The sequence below is a fragment of the Triticum dicoccoides genome, chromosome 7B (assembly GCF_002162155.2).
Source record: "Triticum dicoccoides isolate Atlit2015 ecotype Zavitan chromosome 7B, WEW_v2.0, whole genome shotgun sequence".
Taxonomy (NCBI): Eukaryota; Viridiplantae; Streptophyta; class Magnoliopsida; order Poales; family Poaceae; genus Triticum; species Triticum dicoccoides.
The window spans coordinates 589,050,867-589,077,284 of NC_041393.1; positions in this window are offsets into that span (position 1 = coordinate 589,050,867).

The following is a 26,418-nucleotide window of genomic DNA, read 5'->3' on the forward strand; positions in this document are numbered from 1 at the left end:
CATTACTTCCTTGACATCCACTCCAACTCTCCTGGATTGCGTTTGTTCCACAAATAACTCTCCCGAAGGTTTCATTCCGTTTGGACTCCATTAGATATTCCTTTTCTGTGAAACACTAAAATAGGCAGAAAGCAGCAATTTGCACTGGGCCTTCAGTTAATAGGTTAGTCCCAAAAATAATACAAAAGTGCATAATAAAGCCCATTAAACATCCAAAAAAGATAATATAATAGCATGGAACAATCAAAAATTATAGATACGCTGGAGACATATCAAGCATCCCCAAGCTTAATTCCTGCTCGTCCTCGAGTAGGTAAATGATAAAAACAGAATTTTTGATGTGGAATGCTACCTAACATAATTTTCAAAGTAATTTTCTTTATTGTGGCATGAATGTTCAGATCCGAAAGATTCAAGACAAAAGTTTAATATTGACATAAAAATAATAATACTTCAAGCATACTAACTAAGCAATTATGTCTTCTCAAAATAACATGGCCAAAGAAAGCTTATCCCTACAAAACCATATAGTTTGGCTATGCTTCATTTTCGTCTCACAAAAATGCTCTCATCATGCACAACCCCGATGACAAGCCAAGCAATTGTTTCATACTTTAGTAATCTCAATTTTTTTCAAGTTTCACGCAATACATGAGCGTGGGCCATGGACATAGCACTATGGGTGGAATAGAATATAATGATGGGGGTTGTGTGGAGAAGACAAGAAAAGGAGACAGTCTCACATTGACGCGGTTAATCAATGGGCTAGGGAGATGCCCATCAATTGATGTCAATGCAAGGAGTAGGGATTTCCATGCAACGGATGCACTAGAGCTATAAATATATGAAAGCTCAACAAAAGAAACTAAGTGGGTGTGCATCCAACTTGCTTGCTCATGAAGACCTAGGGCATTTGAGGAAGCCCATTGTTGGAATATACAAGCCAAGTTCTATAATGAAAAATTCCCACTAGTATATGAAAGTGACAAAATAAGAGACTCTCTATCATGAAGATCATGGTGCTACTTTGAAGCACAAGTGTGGAAAAAGAAGGATAGTAGCATTGTCCCTTTTATTTTTTATTTTTTTGGCCTCTCTTTTTTTGGCCTTTCTATTTTTTTGGCCTTTCCCTTTTTTTTTTGCCTTTTTTATGGGACAATGCTCTATTAATGATGATCATCACACTTCTATTTATTTACAACTCAACGATTACAACTCGATACTAGAACAAAATATGACTCTATTATGAATGCCTTCGACGGTGTACCGGGATGGGCAATGAATCAAGAGTGACATGTATGATAAATTATGCATGGTGGATTTGCCACAAATACGATGTCAACTACATGATCATGCAAGGCAATTAGACAATGATGAAGCGTGTCATAATAAATGAAACGATGGAAAGTTGCATGGCAATATATCTCGGAATGGCTATGGAAATGCCATAATAGGTAGGTATGGTGGATGTTTTGAGGAAGATATAAGGAGGTTTATGTGTGATAGAGCATATCATATCACGGGGGTTGGATGCACCGGTGAAGTTTGCACCAACTCTCAAGGTGAGAAAGGGCAATGCATGGTACTGAAGAGGCTAGCAATGATGGAAAGGTGAGAGTGCGTATAATCCATGGACTCAACATTAGTCATAAAGAACTCACATACTTTTTGCAGAAATCTACAAGTCATCAAAAACCAAGAATTACGTGCATGCTCCTAGGGGGATATATTGGTAGGAAAAGACCATCGCTCGTCCCCGACCGCCACTCATAAGGATGACAATCAAAGAACACATCATGCTTCAAATTTGTCACACAACGGTTACCATATGTGCATGCTACGGGACTTGCAAACTTCAACACAAGTATTCCTCAAATTCACAACTACTCAACTAGCACGACTCTAATATTACCATCTTCATATCTCAAAACAATCATCAAGTATCAAACTTCTCATAGTATTCAATACACTTTTTATGAAAGTTTCTATTATACCTATCTTGGATGTTCATCATATTAGGACTAATTTTATAGCCAAAGCGAATTGCCATGTTGTTCTAAAGGACTCTCAAAATAATATAAGTGAAGCATGAGAGATCAATAATTCTTATAAAATAAAACCACCACCGTGCTCTAAAAAGATATAAGCGAAGCACTAGAGCAAAATTATCCTGCTCAAAAGATATAAGTGAAGCACATAGAGTATTCTAATACATTCCGATTCATGTGTGTCTCTCCAAAAGGTGTGTACAGCAAGGATTATTGTGGTAAACTAAAAAGCAAAGACTCAAATCATACAAGATGCTCCAAGCAAAACACATATCATGTGGTGAATACAAATATAGCCTCAAGTAAAGTTACCAATAGACGAAGACAAAAGAGGGGATGCCTTCCAGCGCATCCCCAAGCTTAGGCTTTTGGTTGTCCTTGAATTTTACCTTGGGGTGCCTTGGGAATCCCCAAGCTTGGGCTCTTTCCACTCCTTATTCCATAATCCATCAAATCTTTACCCAAAAACTTGAAAACTTCACAACATAAAGCTCAACAGAAAATCTCATGAGCTCCGTTAGCGAAATAAAACAAACCACCCCAATAAGGTACTGTAATGAACTCATTCTTTATTTATATTGGTGTTAAACCTACTGTATTCCAACTTCTCTATGGTTCATACCCCCGATACTAGCCATAGATTCATCAAAATAAGCAAACAACACACGAAAAAACAGAATCTGTCAAAACAGAACAGTCTGTAGCAATCTAATTTGTTCGAATACTTCTGGAACTCCAAAAATTCTGAAAAACTAGGATAACCTGGATAATTTGTATATTGATCTACTGCAAAAATAATTGGTATTTTATCACATTCTGGTGAATTTTAACAATTATTTTGTGAGCGCAAAGTTTCTGTCTTTTTCAGCAAGATCAAACAACTATCACCCAAGATGATCCTATTAGTTCTACTAGGCACAAACACTAATTAAAACATAAAAACACATCTAACCAGAGGCTAGATGAATTATTTATCACTAAACAGGAGCAAAAAGCAAAGCACAAAAATAAAATTGGGTTGCCTCCCAACAAGCGCTATCGTTTAACGCCCCTAGCTAGGCATAAAAACAAGAATAGATCTAGGTATTATCATCTTTGGTATGCAATCCATAAGTGGCTCTCATAATAGATTCATAAGGTAACTTAATTTTCCATGCCTTTCCTTAACGGAAATTGGAATCTAATATTTCCTTCTTTCATATCAATAATTGCACCAATCGTTCTAAGGAAAGGTCTACCAAGAATAATAGGACATGTAGGATTGCAATCTATATCAAGAACAATAAAATCTACGGGCACATAATTCCTATTTACAACAATAAGAACATCATTAATCCTTCCCATAGGTTTCTTAATGGTGGAATCCGCAAGATGCAAGTTTAAAGAACAATCATCAAATTCACGGAAACCTAACACATCACACAAAGTTTTTGGAATCGTCGAAACACTAGCACCCAAATCACAAAAAGCATAGCATTCGTGATCTTTAATCTTAATTTTAATAGTAGGTTCCCACTCATCATAAAGTTTTCTAGGGATAGAGACTTCTAATTCAAGCTTTTCTTCATAAGATTGCATTAAAGCATCAACGATATGTTTAGTAAAGGCTTTATTTTGATCATAAGCATGAGGAGAATTTAATACGGATTGCAACAAGGAAATGCAATCTATCAAATAACAATTATCATAATTAAATTCCTTGAAATCCAAAATAGTGAGTTCATTGCTATGTAAAGTTTTGACCTCTTCAATCCCATTTTTACCAATTTTTGCATCAAGATCTAAAAACTCTGAATCATTGGGGCGCCTTTTAACTAAAGTTGACTCATATCCAGTCCCATCATTATCAAGATTCATATTAGAAAACAAAGATTTAATAGGTGACACATCAATCACTTTTAGATCTTCATCATTATTATCATGAAAACTAGAAGAACATGCTTTCATAAAGCAATCCTTTTTAGCACGCATCCTAGCGGTTCTTTCTTTGCACTCATCAATGGAAATTCTCATGGCTTTGAGACACTCATTGATATCATGCTTAGGTGGAATAGATCTATGTTTCAAAGAATCAACATCAAGAGAAATTCTATCCATGTTCCTAGCCAACTCATCAATCTTAGGCAATTTTCCTTCAATCAAAGCATTGAAATTCTTTTGCGAAATCATAAATTCTTTAACACTAGTCTCAAAATTAGAGGGCATCTTATTAAAATTTCCATAAGAGTTGTTGTAGGAATTACCATAACTATTAGAGGAATTACTAGGAAACGTCCTAGGATTAAAGTTCCCTCTATATGCGTTGTTACCAAAATTGTTCCTACCAACAAAATTCACATCCATAGATTCATTATTATTCTCAATCAAAGTAGACAAAGGAATATCCTGAGGATCAGAAGAAACACTCTTATTAGCAAACAATTTCATAAATTCATCCATCTTTCCAATTAAAACATTAATCTCTTCTATTGCATGAACCTTTTTACTAGTAGATCTTTCGGTGTGCCATTGAGAATAATTAACCATAATATTATCTAGGAGTTTAGTAGCTTCTCCTAAAGTGATTTTCATAAAAGTGCCTACCGCAGCCGAATCTAAAGATTTCTAGAAGCGAAAATCAATCCAGCATAAAAATTTTGTATGATCATCCATAAATTCAATCCATGAGTAGGGCAATTACGTATCATTAATTTCATCCTCTGACCTGTTCTGGCTGTCACTCTGGTCTGACATGCTGCAAAAGGCTGACTGCTGACCCTGTGAAGAGTTATAAATGAGATAGAATAGATGAGCATCACAAAATGCAGAGATTTTTCAAAAGGATGATTCAAAAATTCAGTTTTAGTTTTCCACAGAAAGCATTTTGGATCAACCGATTTTCAAACTCGGTGATACCGAAGCAGTTTTGGAACCTAAACTGATGAACTCGGTTGGACTGAGTCATAGTCACTAGTGCAATGGCATAAGCCAAATCGGTGAGACCGAGTTTTTCAACTCGATGGGTCCGAGATGGTTTCGGCGGAAACCTAACCCTAAAATTTTGAATCTAATCTACTCTACGGATTACTTTGGCTGGATAAGAGTGTTTCAATCGTGGCAAGATTCAATAGGAATACAATGTGCTAGGAATCAGACGTGGATAGCACAAAGATTGAGTCCATACCCTAACTTGGTGGTGGACTCGCTACAGCGGCAACGGCGGGGGCGAAATCCGTTGACGGTGGCGGAGACCAGCTACTGGAGGCTGCTGGCGACGAGGAGACGATCTGGAGACCTTCGATGGCAGAGCGAGCTATTGCGCGGGTGAAGGGTTTCAGAGAAATTTCCAAAATTTTGCCCGTGACTATATATAGCCCGACCCTGTCGGTGTGACCGAGTGGAACAACTCGGTGGCACCGAGATGCATAACTGTGTGTAGTTACAGCAAATCGGTGTGACCGAAAAGTTCAAATCGGTTGCACCGAGATTGAAAACTCAGATCAACTTAATGATCTCGGTAGGACCGAAATGGAAGAATCAGTCTGACCGAGAGTCACAAAGAGGTTTTGGAAGTTTAAGTCTATGACGAATCGGGGACTCCGAGTGCTCCTCACACAGAGTGGTTGGAATCTGACATGATCAAATTTTGTGATGTAGCATGAATAGAGTTTGAGATGAGGAAAGCATAGATAGCTAAAGAAGGTTCTTAGGCATTCTTGTCCATCCACTTGGCAAAAGGAAAAACCAAACAATCAAAACAACAAGTGGATGTCCTTGAATGAGTAAAATATGCACCAACATGCTCACACAATAAAATGGCAAATGAAATATGTGGCAAAGCATGCACAACCAATTCTAGCATCTATCAAACAATTGGCGATGACTAGGTCATCTATATATGATTATATTGACTTAGGAGTCAAATGAGAACATTTGATCATAGGTCATACTCATCGTTTAAGCTCAAGTGGGGTTACCACTTTTACATAATGCATTAATGTGTTCACACCATTAGAGTTGCTTTGACTCAATTCTTAGAGTTAAGCTCCCCCTAGATGTGAGATCCCCCCTTAGAGGGATGAACTAACCTTGGGTTTGTTGATGATGACTTCATGTAGGTGTTGAAGATGTAGATGCTCAATGTTGATGTAGATCATTTGGAGCAATCTTTTCGAGTGAGTTGCACTTTCAACTTACCTACATGGGTTATTCCCACAAGGAACAAACAAGAATATCCATAGACATAGAGTGATGCACACACAAGATGATGTCCATGAAATCATTAGGTTACCTTGTCCCTTGCCTTACCAACATGAGGGTTTGTGACTCCTTGAATTAGTGCAAGATGTGGAAGTTGATTACACTTGTTCTTGCCAAAATGATATGAGTGAAGAATGTTGGTGGAGTCACCCTCAAGAACTCTCTAGTTCTTCTTCTTCGGGATCCACATCATCTTGATGGGAATCCTTGGAGTTGTAGTTGTACTTGATGAAGTAGAACTTGACGTAGTCTTGGGAACCCACTTGAATGAGGCTTTAGGTGCTTCTTCAAATGCATCAATCTCTTCTTGAAGCTTGTCCTTGCCTTTGTTCTTGTGGTCTTGTGGTGGAAGATCATCTTGAGCTTGTGTTCCCTTGAAGGAAGTAGGATCATACTTCTCTTGTTGAGGAACAAACTTCCTCTTGGGGTATTGATGTTCTTCCCACTCAACTCCATTGGCATTGAACTTTCGTTCAAAACCAACACCTTGATTCTTCCGGTGCCTTCCTTGCTTGCGTACAATTTCCTCAAATTGCTTACTCCCGGCAAGGCTCTTGTAAACACCTTTCTCTATAATTCCCTTCAATAAGCTATTTTCTTGCTCAAGTGTAACTTGGCTAAGAGAATCATTAGTGGAATCAAGAGAACTACTAGAAGCAACAATATTGGATTTGACATTATTATTGTTACTACTAGAGGAAGTATCTTTCTTGTACTTGTTACTAGACTTGAGGCATGTAAGTAGATAAGAGTAAACGCTTGGCAATGTAAGAAGAACTTTTCTTGCGGAGATCATCATTGATTGCTTTTAAGAACTCATGCTCTTGCTCAAGATTGAGCTTTTCAAAGCGTAACTTCTCATGAGCCCTTAAAAGTTCTCGATGATCTTCGTAGATAGTTTCATGAGCTAACTTAAGAGTGTTTAGTTCTTTAGTCAGAAGCTCAATCTTCTCCTTATCATTGTCATTCGTTTTATCTTGATTAGCATGATTAATTGACGTTTCATCATAGTATTCATCACTAGAGTTGTCAACAAGTAAATCATCATCCACAAGCAAGTCATCTTCATCACTATTGAAATCAACATACTCAGGATGTGTTACCTTTGGACCTTTGTCCATGAAGCATCTTCCAACACCTTCATTTGGTGAATCAAATATGTCGTAGGAGTTGGTTGACACAAGTGCTAGACCGGCAACACCTTCATCTTGAGTATATTCGGAGTCGGAGTGATAGCTTCTCTCGAAGTGATTGTCGGAGTCGGAGCCGGATACCCAATCACCAACATGAGCTCGATGTCTTTGTTTTGTGTAGCTCCTTGATGACTTGTCCTTCCTTTCCGAATCCTTGCTTCTCCGTGAGGGTCTTCGTTCATAACGATCATCTCTACTCCTCCTCTCTCTTGGTGGTGATTCTTCTCTTTTGCTCCTTCTTCTTGGGGAGTCTTCTCTTCTTTTGTAGGGTGCCGTACAGTCATTGGAGTAGTGTCTGGGTCTCCCACAATTGTAGCAATTGCACTCTCGACTAGAAGATCTTTTGTCATTGTAAGACCTTGACTTGGAGCTTCTTTCTTTGCTTCTACTCTTGTAGAATTTGTTGAAGTTCTTCACCATTAAGCTCAATTCTTCATTGAAGGTTTGTTTCTCTCTCGACGATGTGGGGGCTTCACTTGAGGCTTTGTAATCACAACTTGACTTGTTGTGAAGTTCCTCCTTATCCTTGAGTGGCATCTCATGAGCAACAATTCTTCCAATGACTTCCGTTGGCTTGAGATCTTTGTAGTTTGGCATCATTTGGGTCAATGTGCACACGGTATCATACTTTCCATCCAATGCTCTTAGGATCTTCTTGATGATGAATTTGTCGGTCATCTCTTCACTCCCTAAGCCGGCAATCTCATTTGTGATAAGAGCAAGCCTAGAGTACATTTCAGCGACACCTTCACTATCCTTCATTTTGAACTTGTCAAGCTGACTTTGAAGCACTTCCAACTTGGATTCCTTGACGGACTCAGTACCTTCATGCATATCAATCAAAGTATCCCAAATTTCCTTTGCATTCTCAAGACGGCTGATTTTGTTGAATTCTTAGGGGCACAATCCGTTGAAGATGATATCACAAGCTTGAGCGTTGTATTGCAGCATCTTCAATTCTTCCGCATTAGCTTCACAGTTCGGTTCTCTCCCATCGAAAAATTCACCTTGCAAGCCAATACAAATAATTTCCCAAATGGTGGGGTTATGTCCAAGAATATGCATTTTCATCTTATGCTTCCAACAAGCAAAATTAGTACCATCAAAGTAAGGACCTCTACGGTGATAATTTCCCTCGCTAGACGCCATACTCTCCTAGGTTGTGAAACCAAGGCTATGACCACCAAAAGCTATGGAAATCAAAGCAAATGGAGACCAAAGCTCTGATAACACTTGTAGGACCTTGAAGTATGTCTAGAGGGGGGGGGGTGATTAGACTACTTGACCAATAAAAACTTAACCTTTTCCCAATTTTAGAGTTTGGCACATTTTAACTACTTTAGGACAAGTCAAGCAATCATCACACTATTCAAGCAAGCATGCAAAGAGTATATAGGCAGCGGAAATTAAAGCATGCAACTTGCAAGAAAGTAAAGGGAAGGGTTTGGAGGATTCAAATGCAATTGGAGACACGGATATTTTTGGCGTGGTTCCGATAGGTGGTGCTATCGTACATCCACGTTGATGGAGACTTCAACCCACGAAGGGTAATGGTTGCGCGAGTCCACGGAGGGCTCCACCCATGAAGGGTCCACGAAGAAGCAACCTTGTCTATCCCACCATGGCCGTCGCCCACGAAGGACTTGCCTCACTAGCGGTAGATCTTCACGAAGTAGGTGATCTCCTTGCCCTTACAAACTCCTTGGTTCAACTCCACAATCTTGTCGGAGGCTCCCAAGTGACACCTAGCCAATCAAGGAGACACCACTCTCCAAGAAGTAACAAATGGTGCGTTGATGATGAACTCCTTGCTCTTGTGCTTCAAATGATAGTCTCCCCAACACTCAACTCTCTCTCATAGGTTTTGGATCTGGTGGAAAGAAGATTTGAGTGGAAAGCAACTTGGGGAAGGCTAGAGATCAAGATTCATATGGTAGGAATGGAATATCTTGGCCTCAACACATGAGTAGGTGGTTCTTTCTCAGAAATGGTAAGTTGGAAGTGTAGGTTCGTTCTGATGGCTCTCTCCACGAATGAAGAGGAGGTGGAGGGGTATATATAGCCTCCACACAAAATCTAACCGTTACACACAATTTACCAAACTCGGTGGGACCGATTCAACAGACTCGGTCGGACCGATTTAGTAAACCTAGTGACTGTTAGTGATTTTCGCTGGGACTGACATGCATCTCGGTGAGACCGATTTGGTTAGGGTTAGGGCATAACGTAATATCGGTAAGACCGATTACACAAACTCGGTAAGACCGATTTGGTAATAAGCTTTCCAGAGAGTTGGTCAGTTAAACTCGGTGGGACCAATTTGCTCTTTTCGGTGAGACCAAAATGTTACAAAAAGGAAACAGAGAGTTTACATTGCAATCTCGGTGGGACCGATCACTCACTTCGGTTATACCGAAACGTTACGAAGGGAAATAGAGAGATTACAATCCCATCTCGGTGAGACTGAGATCCCTATCGGTAAGACCGATTTGCTTAGGGTTTGTGGCAGTGGCTATGACTTTTGGAATCGGTGGCGCCGGATAGGAAGAATCGGTGTGACCGATTTTGGCTTTGGGTTTAGGTCATTTGTGGATGTGGGAAAGTAGTTGAGGGTTTTGGAGCATATCATTAAGCACATGAAGCAAGAGGCTCATCAAGCAACACCTCATCCTTCCTTGATAGTATTGGCTTTTCCTATAGACTCAATGTGATCTTGGATCACTAAAATATAAAATGAAGAGTCTTGAGCTTTTGATCTTGAGCCAATCCTTTGTCCTTAGTATTTTGAGGGATCCACTTCCATCATCCATGCCATGCCATTCATTGAGCTTTCCTGAAATAATAGTCTTGGAATAGCATTAGCTCAATGAGCTATATGTTGTTATGAATTACCAAAACCACCTAGGGATAGTTGCACTTTCACAAATCCTAATCTCCATCTATGCCAACTCAACAAACACCATCGGAGACACCTGCAGAGCATCTTTATATCACCTAGTTATGTTGTGATGTTTGATAGCACACAAGGTGTTCCTCCGGTATTCGGGAGTTGCATAATCTCATAGTCATAGGAACACGTATAAGTCATGAAGAAAGCAATAGCAATCACTACAAAAACATACACTTCCGTGATGATACATGTTTGTCACAGTAGGTCGCGTTTTTTGTCATGCATGTACATCCATGACGATTTTATGAAAGAATCAAGATAGTCATACCTGTGTTGTCGTAGAAGTGTTCCACGACATTACCAAAATTATCATCACGGAAGTTTCCACTTCCATGACGATAAATCGCGCGTCACAGAAGTGCTTTCGTCAAGGGTGACCGACACGTGGCATCCACCGTAACGGAACGCTGTTAAGCTATCAGGTCGGGTTTTGGATTCCATAACCCGTTAACAGCCGCGACCAATGGGAAATTTCCACGTGTAAAATTCTTATTGGCCGGACGAAACACGTGTCAGCTCGTCACTGGGTCAGATAGGCGCCTATGATATGTCGACACGTGCCATGGCCCACCATTGGCCCATTTAGCTTACAAAGCCGGCCCGTTTGACTTGGTCAAAAGTTAACCGGATGGCCCATGAAAAGCCTGTTAACGGTCTCTTAGCAAATAGCCCATTTTACGGCCCGTTAACTCACGGCCCGTTAGGCCCTAAAGGAAATCGGCCAAACAACATCATGTGGGCCGTCGAATATAACACCAGCCCATTTCACTTTCGGCCCATGTATGGCCCACGACGTCTTTCGGCCCATATGAGGCCTTCGTATCTTTCGGCCCTTTACAGGCCCACGGTGACTCTAGCCCATAATGAACAGTAATTTTCTTTGTACCTGTTAACGGCTCGTGATTTAGATGGGTCGTTTCCAGCCCGTGTTAGCTTTCGGCCTATTGACGGCCCATACATTCTTGCGCTCCTTTTCGGCCCTCAATCACTTCTGGCCCGTTACTGGCATGTTCCCCTAATGGGCCAAATTCGGCCCATGGCAAGAGTCGGCCCGTTACTGGCATGTTCCCCAAATGGGACAAATTCGGCCCATGGCAAGAGTCGGCCATTACTGGCCTGTTACCCTAATGGGCCAAATTCGGCCCCCATGGCAAGAGTCGGCCCGTTTCTAGCCTGTTAACCCATTGCGCCGTTTCCAGCCCGTCCTATATTCTGGCCCATTAACGACCCGTTATGCCTGTGACAGAATTAAGCCTTTGCAGTCCTATAGCCTGTTAACGGCCGTTACCGTGTTGGTCCGATACCAATTACACCCGATTACGGCCCATGTAGACCCATTTATCCGACGGCCCGAGGCCCACCGATTACAGGCCCATTTATCGACGGCACGAGGCCCACCGATTACAGGCCCATTTATCAACGGCCCATAGGAGACCCTTGGATCCTACGGCCCGTATATGGCCCATGGTAGTTGCGGCCACTAGCAAACCAGGGAAAAAGAAGACAAGGAAATAAATAAGGCAGAAACTAACGCTAGGCTATTAAGGCGATTGCACAGATTACATCCACTCGGCATCAAGGATCGCCACCAGTGCAAATATAGGGAACACCCTACACTATACAAAAATAGCTTGCTGTTTTCTTCAGCCGGTGGCTGCACGTTAAGAATAAATTTTGTATCGCACCAAAACAAATTACAACTATATAACAAAAGGAAGGTTGGCATAAAACTTAACAGTCTAGCAAATAAATGCACCACCAGAAGTTCAGAAGCTCAGTTCATTTGACCTGACTGTTACGTTTTCATGTTGTATTGTCCGATGGAGCACCATAACCCTCGCCTTCATTTCCCCTAGGCTCCTGAACAACATAGCAAATGTCTGATAGTCTGGTTTCAAAACCATGCATATCTTGACAACATTGAGCAATGTTTCTCCTTGTTTCACAAAGGGCCTCTGTTAGGGAATGGACTTGTGTCTGGAGCGCAGATACAACATTGATTTGAGCTTGCATATCTTGATCATGAGGCAGTTTGGACGATATTGCCTTAACAACCAACCCAGTATTACGCAGGAACGTGCTTTTGGCACTGTTAGTGGACAGGTACTGACCCACTGCAGCAAGAGCTCATTGCAGTTATAGTTGCCTTGCCACCTTCACAAGGTGGCGGTTCCACCATTTTTTTCATAACTCGCTGAAAAGTTGAGGTTTTACATTAGTAGTACCAGAACAGAATATATTAAGGAGGAAGCAAAACCAAACAAAATAGCTTTGGTCTATATATAGAACTTATTCTAGTGAACCCATGTAAAATATTAGTTGTATTTTATTGCAAAGTACATAATAAAACCAGGTTCCAAACATATGACCATGTACCATCGCTAATGTATTGTCTATTTCTTCACATTGTATTGAGGGCTAAGGATAAAGAGACGAAGTTTATAATACGGTAAGCATAGCATGACATCATTCATATCACAAAACTACTGAGAACAGACAAACATGCAATTGTAACGTTGTGTGGGCAAGTCCAGCACGGAATTAGATTACGGGTCAAGATCAAAGGAACATCACTCCTCTCTTTTAAACCTTGTAAGGTGCAATGATACGCTAAGACATTTGTGTATAAAATTGAAAAGAGTAATAGACATTGGCTGCAAACCATGTGCTACCTCTTGAGCACTGCGTTGGATTTCCCCGAAGAGGAGAGGATGATGCAGCAAAGTAGCGTAAATATTTCCCTCAGTTTTTGAGAACCAAGGTATCAATCAAGTAGGAGACCACGCACAAGTCCCTCGTACCTGCAGAAAACGATAGCTACTCGCAACCAACGCGATTAGGGGTTGTCAATCCCTTCACGATCACTTACGAGAGTGAGATCTGATAGAGATGATAAATAATATTTTTTGTATTTTTGATAGATAGATGTAATGTAAAAAGTAAAAGGCAAAGTAAAAGCAAGGCAAGTAATAAAGCGATAGAGATTGATATGATGAGAATAGACCCGGGGGCCATAGGTTTCACTAGTGGCTTCTCTCAAGAGCATAGATATTCTACGATGGGTGAACAAATTACTGTTGAGCAATTGACAGAATTGAGCATAGTTATGAGCATATCTAGGCAATGATCATGTATATAGGCATCACGTCCGAGACAAGTAGATCGAAACGGTTCTGCACCTACTACTATTACTCCACTCATCGACCACTATCCAACATGCATCTAGAGTATTAAGTTAAAAACAGAGTAATGACTTAAGCAAGATGACATGATGTAGAGCGATAAATTCATGCAATATGATAAAAACCCCATCTTGTTATCCTCGATGGCAACAATACAATACGGCCTTGCAACCCTTTCTGTCACTGGGTAAGGACACCGCAAGATTGAACCCAAAGCTAAGCACTTCCCCCATTGCAAGAACTACCAATCTAGTTGGCCAAACCAAAAAGGATAATTCGAAGAGACTTGCAAAGATAACTCAATCATACATAAAAGAATTCAGAGAAGAATCAAATATTTTCCATAGATAATACTGGATCATAAACCCACAATTCATCGGTCTCAACAAACACACCGCAAAAAGAAGATTACATCGAATAGATCTCCACAAGAGAGGGGGAGAACAATGTATTGAGATCCAAAAAGAGAGAAGAAGCCATCTAGCTACTAGCTATGGACCCGAAGGTCTGAAGTAAACTACTCACACTTCATCGGAGGGGCTATGGTGTTGATGTAGAAGCCCTCCATGGTGGATGCCCCCTCCGGCGGAGCTCCGGAACAGGCCCCAAGATGGGATCTCGTGGATACAGAAGGTTGCGGCGGTGGAATTAGGTTTTTTGGCTCCTGTTCTGATCATTTGGGGATACGTAGGTATATATAGGAGGAAGGAGTACGTCAGTGGAGCAGCAGGGGGCCCACGAGGTAGGGGGGCGCGCCCTCCATCCTCGTGACTGCCTCTGGCACTTCTTGGAGTAGGGTCCAAGTCTCCTGGATCACGTTCGTTGAGAAAATCACGTTCCCGAAGGTTTCATTCCGTTTGGACTCCGTTTTGATATTCCCTTTCTTCGAAACACTGAAATAGGCAAAAAAATAGCAATTCTGGGCCGGGCCTCTGGTTAATAGGTTAGTCCCAAAAATAATATAAAAGTGGAAAATAAAGCCTAATATAGTCCAAAACAGTAGATAAAGTAGCATGGAGCAATCAAAAATTATAGATACGTTGGAGACGTATCAAGCATTCCCAAGCTTAATTCCTGCTCGTCCTCGAGTAGGTAAATGATAAAAAAAGAATTTTTGATGCGGAGTGATACTTTGGCATAATTTCAATGTAAATCTTCTTAATTGTGATATGAATATTCAGATCCGAAGGATTCAAGACAAAAGTTCATATTGACACAAAAATAATAATACTTCAAGCATACTAATCAAAGCAATCATGTCTTCTCAAAATAACATGGCAAAAGAAAGTTCATCCCTACAAAATCATATAGTTAGGCTATGCTTCATTTTCGTCACACAAAGATGTTCCCAACTTCTATACACCTAATGACAAGCCAAGCAATTGTTTCATACTTAAATAATCTCAAACTTTTTCAATCTTCACGCAATACATGAGCGTGAGCTACGGATATAGCACTATGGATGGAATAGAATATGATGATGGGGATTGTGTTGAGAAGACAAAAAGGAGAAAGTCTCACATTGACGAGGCTAATCAACGGGCTATGGAGATGCCCATCAATTGATGTCAACATGAGGAGTAGGGATTGCCATGCAACGGATGCACTAGAGCTATGAATGCTCAATAAAAGAAAACTAGTGGGTGTGCATCCAACTCGCTTGCTCATGAAGACCTAGGGCATTTGAGGAAGCCCATCGTAGGAATATACAAGCCAAGTTCTATAATGAAAAATTCCCACTAGTATGAAAAGGACAACTTTATGATACTCACTACATGAGGAACAAGGTGCTACTTTGAAGCACAATATATGAGACTGACTACATGAAGGACAAGGTGCTACTTTGAAGCAGAAGTGTGGAAAAAGAGATAGTAGCATTGCCCTTTTTTTCTTTTCTTTTTTTCTTTTTCTTTTTTTGGCCTTTCTTTTTTTGGCCTTTCTTTTTTTTTCTTTTTTTCTTTCTTTTTGAGCAATGCTCTAATAATGATGATCATCACACTTCTATTGATTACAACATAAGGATTACAACTCGAAACTTAGAACAAGATATGACTCTATATGAATGCCTCCGGCGGTGTACCGGGATGGTGCAATGAATGAAGAGTGACATGTATGGAAAATAATGCATGGTGGCCTTGCCATAAATACGATGTCAACTACATGATCATGCAATGGCAATATGACAAAAGTAATGTATGTCATGATGATGATGGTGGAAGTTGCATGGCAATATATCTCAGAATTGCTATGGAAATGCCATAACAGGTAGGTATGGTGGCTTTTTTGAGGAAGATATAAGGAGGTTTATGTGTGATAGAGCGTATCGTATCACGGGGTTTGGATGCACCGGCGAAGTTTGCACCAACTCTCAAGGTGAGAAAGGGCAATGCACGGTACCGAAGAGGCTAGCAAAGGTGGAAAGGTGAGAGTGCGTATAATCCATGGACTCAACATTAGTCAAAAGAACTCATATACTTATTGCAAAAATTTAGAAGTCATCAAAAATCAAGTACTACGCGCATGCTCCTAGGGGGATAGATTGGTAGGAAAAGACCATCGCTCGTCCCCGACCGCCACTCATAAGGATGCACAAGCCAGGTACACTTCATGTTTCAAATTTGTTACACAACTTTAACCATACGTGCATGCTACGGGACTTGCAAACTTCAAAACAAGTATTCTTTGAATTCATAATTACTCAACTAGCACGACTTTGATATTATCACCTCCATATCTCAAAACAATTATCAAGCATCAAACTTATCTTAGTATCCAATTCACTCAAAAGAAAGTTTCGCATATCTTGAACACCAAGTATATTAATATTAAGCAAATTACCATGCTATTAACGACTCTCAAAATAATCTAAGTGAGGCATGAGAGATCAATAGTTTCTTTAAAACAAATCCACCACCATGCTCTAAAAGATATAAGTGAAGCACTAGAGCAAAAACTATCAAGCTCAAAAGATATAAGTGAAGCACATAGAGTATTCTAACAAATTGCAATTCATGTATGGCTCTCTCAAAAGGTGTGTACAGCAAGGATGATTGTGGTAGACTAACAAGCAAAGACACAAATAATACAAGACGCTCCAAGGAAAACACATATCATGTGGTGAATAAAAATATAGCTCCAAGTAAATTACCGATGGAATTGGTGTCCTTGGATTATCTTGGGGGTGCCATGGGCATCCCCAAGCTTAGGCTCTTGCCACTCCTTGTTCCATAATCCATCAAAAGAATTCACCCAAAACTTGAAAACTTCACAACACAAAACTCAACAGAAATCTCGTGAGCTCCGTTAGAGAAAGAAAACGAAAGACTACTTCAAGTTACTGTAATGAACTCATTCTTTATTTATATTGGTATTAAACCTAATGTATTCCAACTTCTCTATGGACTATAAACTATTTTACTAGTCATAGATTCATCAAAATAAGCAAACAACACAGGTCAAACAGAATCTGTCAAAAACAGAACAGTCTGTAGCAATCTGTAACTAATGCAAACTTCTGGAACTCTAAAAATTCTACCAAAATAGGAAGTCCTGGACAATTTGTTTATTCAACATCATCAAAAAGAATCAACGCAAAAGCACGTTCCTGTGATTTAACAAAATTATATTCGTGCGTGCAAAGTTTCTGTTTTTCAGCAGAATCAAATCAACTATCATCGTAGGTTATCCTATAGGTTCTACTTGGCACAAACACTAATTAAAAGACAAAACCACATCCAAACAGAGGCTAGATGAATTATTTATTCCTAAACATAAGCAAAAACAAAAAAACAAAAATAAAATTGGGTTGCCTCCCAACAAGCGCTATCGTTTAACGGCCCTAGCTAGGCATAAAAGCAAGGATAGATCTAGGTATTGCCATCTTTGGTAGGCAATCCATAAGTGGCTCTCATGATAGATTCATATGGTAATTTTATTTTCTTTCTAGGGAAGTGTTCCATGCCCTTCTTTAAGGGAAATTGGAATCTAATATTCCCTTTCTTCATATCAATAATTGCACCAATCATTCTAAGGAAAGGTCTACCAAGAATAATAGGACATGAAGGATTGCAATCTATATCAAGAACGATAAAATCTACGGGCACATAATTCCTATTTGCAACAATAAGAATATCATTAATTCTTACCATAGGTTTTTTAATAGTGGAGTCCGCAAGATGCAAGTTTAGAGAGCAATCATCAAAATCACGGAAATCTAGCAAATCACACAAAGTTTTGGGAATAGTAGAGACACTAGCACCCAAATCACACAAAACATGAAACTCATAATCTTTAATTTTAATTTTAATAGTAGGTTCCCACTCATCATAGAGTTTTCTAGGGATAGAAACTTTCAACTCAAGTTTTTCTTCATAAGATTGCATCAAGGCATCAACAATGTGTTCGGTAAAGGCCTTTTTTTGACTATAAGCATGAGGAGAATCTAGCACGGATTGCAACAAGGAAATACAACCAATCAAAGAGCAATTTTCATAATTAAATTCCTTGAGATCCAAAATAGTGGGTTTAGCAACATCTCAGTTTTTATTTATTTCAATCCCACTTTCATCAACTTCATCATCAAGATCTAGAAACTATGAATTCTTAGAACGCCTTCTAGGTAAAGGAAGATCATATTCAGTTTCATCAAGATTCATATTGCAAAACAAAGATTTAATGGGGGACACATCAATAACTTTTAGATCTTCATCTTTATTTTCATAGGAATTGGAAGAACACACTTTAATAAAGGCATCTTTGGAAGCACGCATCCTAGCGGTTCTTTCTTTGCACTCATCAATGGAAATTCTTATGGCTTTGAGAGACTCATTGATATCATGCTTAGGAGGAATAGATCTAAGCTTTAAAGAATCAATTTCAAGGGAAATTCTATCAACGTTCCTAGCCAAATCATCAACTTTAAGCAATTTCTCTTCAAGTAAAGCATTAAAATTCTTTTGTGAATTCATAAACTCTTTAACACTACTCTCAAAGTCAGAGGGCATCTTATTAAAATTTCCATAAGAGTTGTTGTATGAATTTCCATAATTATTAGAAGGATTACTAGGATAAGGCCTAGGATTAAAATTCCCTCTATACGCGGTGTTTCCAAAACTATTCCTACCAACAAAATTCACATCCATAGATTCATTATTATTCTCAAGCAAAGTAGATAAAGGCATATCATTGGGATCAAGAGGAGTATTTTTAGGAGCAAACATCTTCATAAGTTCATCCATCTTTTCACTCAAAACATTGATTTCTTCTATAGCATGCACTTTTTTACTAGAAGATCTTTCGGTGTGCCATTGAGAATAATTAGCCATAATATTATCAAGAAATTTGGTAGCATCTCCTAACGTAATTTCCATAAAAGTGCCTCCCGCGGCCGAATCTAAAAGATTTCTAGAAGCAAAATTCAATCCGGCATAAAAAATTTGTATGATCATCCATAAATTCAAACCATGAGTAGGGCAATTGGAATCATTAATTTCATTCTTTCCCAAGATTGGGCAACATGATCATGATCAAGTTGTTTAAAATTCATGATATCGTTCCTAAGAGTGATAATCTTAGCGGGAGGAAAATACTTAGAGATAAAAGCATCTTTGCACTTATTCCAAGAATCAATACTATTTTTAGGCAAAGATGAAAACCAAACTTTAGCACGATCTCTAAGTGAAAACGGAAATAACTTCAATTTGACAATATTATTATTCGTATCTTTCTTCTTTTTCATATCACACAAATCAACAAAATTGTTTAGATGAGTAGTGGCATCTTCACTAGGAAGGCCGGCGAATTGATCTTTCATAACAAGATTCAACAAAGCGGTATTGATTTCACAACACTCATCATTATTAAGAGGAGCAATCGGAGTACTAAGGAAATCATTATTATTGCTATTAGAGAAATCACACAATTTGGTATTATCTTGTGAAATGGCAACAAGTAATCCAACACACAAGCAAACAGAAAGGCAACGGGAAAAAGGCAAATGGGAAAGAGAGGGCAAATAAAACGGCAAGGGTGAAGTGGGGGAGAGGAAAACGAGAGGCAAATGGCAAATATTGTAATGCGAGAGATAGGGATTGCGATGGGTACTTGGTATGGTTGACTTGCTTGCGTGAGCCTCCCCGGCAACGGCGCCAGAAATTCTTCTTGATACCTCTTGAGCACTGCGTTGGATTTCCCCGAAGAGGAGAGGATGATGCAGCAAAGTAGCGTAAGGATTTCCCTCAGTTTTTGAGAACCAAGGTATCAATCCAGTAGGAGACCACCCACAAGTCCCACGTACCTACACAAAACGATAGCTACTCGCAACCAACGCGATTAGGGGTTGTCAATCCCTTCACGGTCACTTACGAGAGTGAGATCTGATAGAGATGATAAATAACATTCTTGGTATTTTTGATAGATAGATGCAACGTAAAAAGTAAAAGGCAAAGTAAAAGCAAGGCAAGTAATAAAGCGATAGCGACTGATATGATGAGAATAGACCCGGGGGCCATAGGTTTCACTAGTGGCTTCTCTCAAGAGCATAGATATTCTACGGTGGGTGAACAAATTACTGTTGAGAAATTCACATAATTGAGCATAGTTATGAGCATATCTAGGCAATGATCATGTATATAGGCATCACGTCCGAGACAAGTAGATCGAAACGATTCTGCATGTACTACTATTACTCCACTCATCGATCGCTATCCAGCATGCATCTAGAGTATTAAGTTAAAAACAGAGTAATGACTTAAGCAAGATGACATGATCTAGAGCGATAAATTCATGCAATATGATAAAAACCCCATCTTGTTATCCTCGATGGCAACAATACAATATGTGCCTTGCAACCCTTTCTGTCACTGGGTAAGGACACCGCAAGATTGAACCCAAAGCTAAGCACTTCTCCCATTGCAAGAACTACCAATCTAGTTGGCCAAACCAAAAAGGATAATTGGTAGAGACTTGCAAAGATAAATCAATCATACATAAAAGAATTCAAAGAAGAATCAAATATATTCCATAGATAATACTGGATCATAAACCCACAATTCATCGGTCTCAACAAACACACCGCAAAGAGAAGATTACATTGAATAGATCTCCACAAGAGGGGGGAGAACATTGTATTGAGATCCAAAAGGAGAGAAGAAGCATCTAGCTACTAGCTATGGACCCGAAGGTCTAAAGTAAACTACTCACACTTCATCGGAGGGGCTATGGTGTTGATGTAGAAGCCCTCCATGGTGGATGCCCCCTCCGGCGGAGCTCCGGAACAGGCCCCAAGATGGGATCTCGTGGATACAAAAGGTTTGCGGCGGTGGAATTAGGTTTTTTGGCTCGTGTTCTGATCGTTTGGGGATACGTAGGTATATATAGGAGGAAGGAGTACGTCGGTGGAGCAGCAGGGGGCCCACGAGGTAGGGGGCCACCCTCGTGACCGCCTCTGGCACTTCGTGGAGTAGGGTCCAAGTTTCCTGGATCACGTTCGGTGAGAAAATCATGTTCCTGAAGGTTTCATTCCGTTTGGACTCCGTTTGATATTCCGTTTCTTCGAAACACTGAAATAGGCAAAAAACAGCAATTCTGGGCTGGGCCTCCGGTTAATAGGTTAGTCCCAAAAATAATGTAAAAGTGGAAAATAAAGCCCAATATAGTCCAAAACAGTAGATAAAGTAGCATGGAGCAATCAAAAATTATAGATACATTGGAGACGTATCACCATGCAGTTCAAGGCAGAAGTCGGACTAAGTAGTAGTTAAAAGGCATGAGGATTAAGGACTTACAATAGCGGCTCTGACTGGTGTAGTCATGCCCTTCTTCTTGCTGGTGTGACAGTCCTTGAAGATTTCCACAACATTTGGTTCAGGTACTTTTTGATCCTTGCGGGCTTTCCTCTGCATTTCGAACAAGTCAATAGAGATATGATAATATGGTACAGCAAAAAGAGTGAGACAGCAGCTAATTACAAGAGCATCGCAGTGTGCAATATAGCTACGAGATCCTATCGTCTGTTGGAATTTCACTTTCGTACGGTTGGCCTTGATCTTTGAACAGTTCACCTACAAGAAGATAGATTTGTGTGGCACATGCGTAAATAGGACTTCAACATGTGATCTGATCACATATATATAATGTACCTGATACTTCAGATCAGACTAGTGTTTAACAAGGCCCCTCCAGTCTTCATCCGATATATTTTCCACTGGAGATGTTTGGGAAAGTTCACTGTTAGCCTTGCCTTCAAAGTGAGTTTTCCTCAAGTTATACCGATACTGTCGCAGAGCAGACTTGAAAACATGGGTGCAAGCTTGTATGGTTGCATCATCTTGGCTATCCAACTTGAACCTCAGCTGTTGAAAATTATGGGAGTCTCATTATCAGCAACCTAGAAAGTATGGGACAGAGCAAGACGATATTACTAGTTTCCATACATAACCATACTTACAGATAAATGGTCGAGGAAGGTGTTGAACTGGGTTTCGTCTTTGTCATTCCTGTACTGAATCCATGTTGGGAGGATACGTACATGACACCTAACAGCAACCGCTGCCTCTGATACTAACTTGGCTGACTCTATAGCATCACGTGGCCTTTTTAAACCTGCCTCAAAACGGATCTTCATTCTTCCTCCTCTAGATTTAGTTAACCTATCGAGCATTATCCTTGATGTTTGTTTCCTCTTGTGCCTAGGTGCTAGTCCCACAACGAACATAGGAAGTGTTAGTGTACATCAAATTGTGAGACTACATATAAAGAAGCATGCAACTCTAACTTGACTCCAGCAACTACCTTCTTGCTGTTGAAGCTCACAAGGTTCATCTGATATTGCCAACTGGTCTTGTGTCAAGAGTGCTTGGGAAGTAGTGTCCGGTGGCAAGGGAGCTTGGGAACGTGCTTCTTGCTCAGTTGACGCACGAGTAACTTGTGCAGCTGGTAGTACTGTGGTAGGTGTTGCAAGAACTAGCACTACTAGGGAAAAGCCTAGCAGCAGCACGGGTTTTGGGCCTATCAGTAGCGCGGGCAGGAGCGCTACTGATAAGGCGCTACAGCTAATGCTTAGCAATAGCGCGTCTTGGCCCACGCTACTGCTAAATTGACTTAGTAGCAGCGGTTCTTTAGAACATCGCTACTGGTAATTAGTAGTAGCGCTTCTCCTTACCCGCACTACTACTACTATTTAGTATTTTATTTCTTTTGTTTTTCATGTTGTATTCATACACCTTTACACAAGTTTTCATACAACAGGAATTTAGAGATTGTTTTTGTCAGGACCCCGACTCAATGCCACATCGATCTAGCATGTAATACCTCATATCACTTTGCGGCCTCACGCACGGTATTCCCACGGGTGTCGCCTTACCTTTGCCCGGGACCGTTTGCGCCTTTTGGCACACGTATATGACAGTGTCGCTAGCATCCATATGATAAGGAGCCCGGGCTGACATGGCTAGTCGTAAACCCAAAGTGGCACAGACTTACAGGGACAGACATCCATGACCCAACATCGAACGTGTCGGTCATCAGCGAGTGAATCCAGGCTGTAGCACTGGGCTAGCAGGACTCCGGTGAACCGGGCTGTAGCGGGCTAACAGGACTCCGGTATTCATCGCGTGACATTTCCCCGAAGGGACAGACACAGGAACGAAGAAGGACACATGCCGGCCAGCCTAAGTGTTCCGGAGCAGTAGCAAGCTACCATGGCTCGGTGGAAACACTAGGAGACATTTCCCCGTAAGAGAGGCTACTAAAGATAAACAACTAGATGGTCAGATCCCACACATACCAAGCATTTCAATAACATACACACAATATGCTCGATATGTGCAAATACAACATGGCATCACAACATGACTCTACGACTCAAGTAATTTATTCAATAGGCTCCGATGAGCGAGATATTACAAACATGGGTCTCATGACCCAACAATCAGAGCATACAAGTCAAAGCACAAGCGGAAGCTATCATGTCTGAGTACATACATCTATAAATGGAAAAGGCTGAGAAGCCTGACTATCTATCAGATCCTGCCGAGGGCACAAGATCGTAGCTGAGGTAACAAGCTAAACGTCGAAGTCCGCGTGGAACAACTAGCGAGACAGAGGTCTCTCTGCAAAACATAAAATAGGCAAACGTGAGTACAAATGTACCCAGCAAGACTTACATCAGAACTAACTACATATGCATCATTATCAACAAAGGGGATGGTGGGGTTTAACTGCAGCAAGCCAGCTTTGACTCGGTGGCTATCCTAAACTACGACTGCAAGTAACTCTTTTGAGGTGGCGCACACGAGTCCACATATTCACCATATCAATACACCACTATGGATCCACTCCCGTCTCCCTACGAGAGCGCCATCCATAGCACTCACGCTTATCTTGCGTATTTTAGAGTATCCACTTTCACTTGTCTATGAACTGATATAAGCAACCCAGAAGTCCTTTTCCGCGGACACGGCTATTCGAATAGATGATGTTAACCCTGCAGGGGTGTACTTCTTCATACATGTTTTCACCACTTAGCGTCTGCACACGACATGTGCTCGGCAGACTTCAAGCGAAAGCCGACGTGGGTGTAGACCACGACCTACCTAAACACTCAAGTCTCTAGTCCAGGTTTATCGCCTATTCGGGTTCCATCCATGAGGAGATCCGGCCGGAGTTTCGCTCACAGCCCCAAACAATGTGAACAGGGTTCCCGAGATACCAAACGGGCATCCGGTACACCGTGCCACGTACCTACCGCATCACAGCCCACCCCTACGGTCAGCGCTGTCCACGGCCTCCAGTAAGCTACAAACACCAGAAACTACTTGCAACTCCTGGACAGAGGACTAGGGTGAATAAGAAGTCGAGCGGGGTCATATTTCAGGGCCCAATGCATGGTAGTAGCCGAATCATGGATCACAAACACAGAACTCAGTTCCTAAGGACGGCTTCAATGAGACAACCCACCATGTACTCCTACATGGCCTCTCACCGACACCTTTACCAAATCGTGTTCACACACTTAGCTCACACACAGTAGGACATGTTCACACACCTCTGATTCATCCCTGATGAATCAGACCTGACTCAACTCTAAGCAGTAGCAGGCATGACAAACAAGCAAGAATGAGTAGGCACAACAGGGCTCAAACAACTCCTACTCATGCTAGTGGGTTTCATCTATTTACTGTGGCAATGACAGGTCATGCAAAGGATAAAGGGGTTCAGCTACCGCAGCAAGTAACAGATGAATCGGTGTTGTCCTAATGCAGTAAAAGAGAGCAGGAGCGAGAGAGTAGGATTTTATCGGAATGAACAAGGGGGTTTTGCTTGCCTGGCACTTCTGAAGATAACATTGAGTCTTCATCAGTGTCAACGATCACAACGTCGGAACATCGTCTACCGGGAGGGAACAGATACCGGCAACAAAGAAGAACACAATCAATGCAATGCACAAAATGATGCATGCTATGACATGGCAATATGAATGTGTTTTGAGCTAATGCAACTAGCAACAGATTAAATGAAGTTGGTTTGAATACAAGATTCAAATTCAAACTCCATATGTGATTATTCAAATGCCATTTAATTGATTTGTGCTATACAGCAGCTATAAGTTATTCTAACATGCATAAAAATGGTACAGATGGATTCCTTGAATTTTTCTGATAATTTTTCATATATAAATTATTTAATTTGGAGTTACGGTTAATTTTCTATGATTTTTAGAAGTTTTAGGCATTTTCTGGAATTTCCTGAATATTAATAAATCCAGAAAATGATTTAACTGCGTCAGCCTGAAGCCAGCATGACGTCAGCGAGTCAACGGCCAGGTCCAGGTCAAACCTGACGTGTGGGGTCCACACGTCAGTGACACAGGTTAGACAGGGGGGTTAGTTTAGTTTAATTAAAGATTAGGGGCACTAGGGCCCACATGTCAGTGGCTCTAGGCCTGGGTTAGCGGGGTGGTTAGGCCCTAATGACCGGCCACGTCAGCTCTCGCCGGAGTTTAGCCGGCGACGACCACAGAGCACGGCGGGGGACGCCGGACTTGCGCTAGGGGCATCGGATCGACGCGCCAAGGGCACCAGGAGGTAGCCCGTGCCCGTGCGCATCTAGGGGGACCAACAGGAGGTGCGGGGGTGGCCGGGGTTCGCCGGAGTGGAGCCCGAGGCGGCGGCCGGAGCTCGGGGTTGGGGCGAGTTAGTGCTACAGTGCGCAAACGAGCGAGGTGAGCGGCTAGCGGGGCGCTACGCGGTGCGGGGAGCGAGTTAGGCATGCCAGGGTGACCAAATGGTCACCGGAGCTACGCCGGCGACGAGCTCAGGCGGCGGCGTGCTACGGCCAGCTACGAAATGGCGGCTACGGCGAGCGGCAAGCAACGGGGTTAGGGGCAAAACATGCAGGAGCTCACGGTGGTTCGGATGGGGTAGATGACGAGCTCGGGGAAGTGGAGACGGCGGCGAATCGATGGTGAAGCTCCTCGGCGGCCGGCGATGGAAACGGCGATGGTGGCGGCGTTGCAGCGTGTCCGGGACCTTGTGGCTCGGTGGGGAGAAAGAGGGGGTCGAGGCGGAGCCTTTGAGCGCATCGGCGAGGCTAGGGGGTGGCGGTGGCCGCGAGGGAGCTCGTCGGTGGCGGCGGCTCCGTTCGGGCGAGTGAGAGAGAGGTCCAGGGGAGAGGATGAGGACGCGGGAGAGTGAGGGAGAGAGGCAGGGAGGTGCGTGGCATCTCCGGGGCGTCGAGGAGGAAGCAGGAGGTGGCTAGGGGGAAGCAGGAGGTGGCCAGGGGAAGCAGGAGGTGGCCGAGGCCTCTCG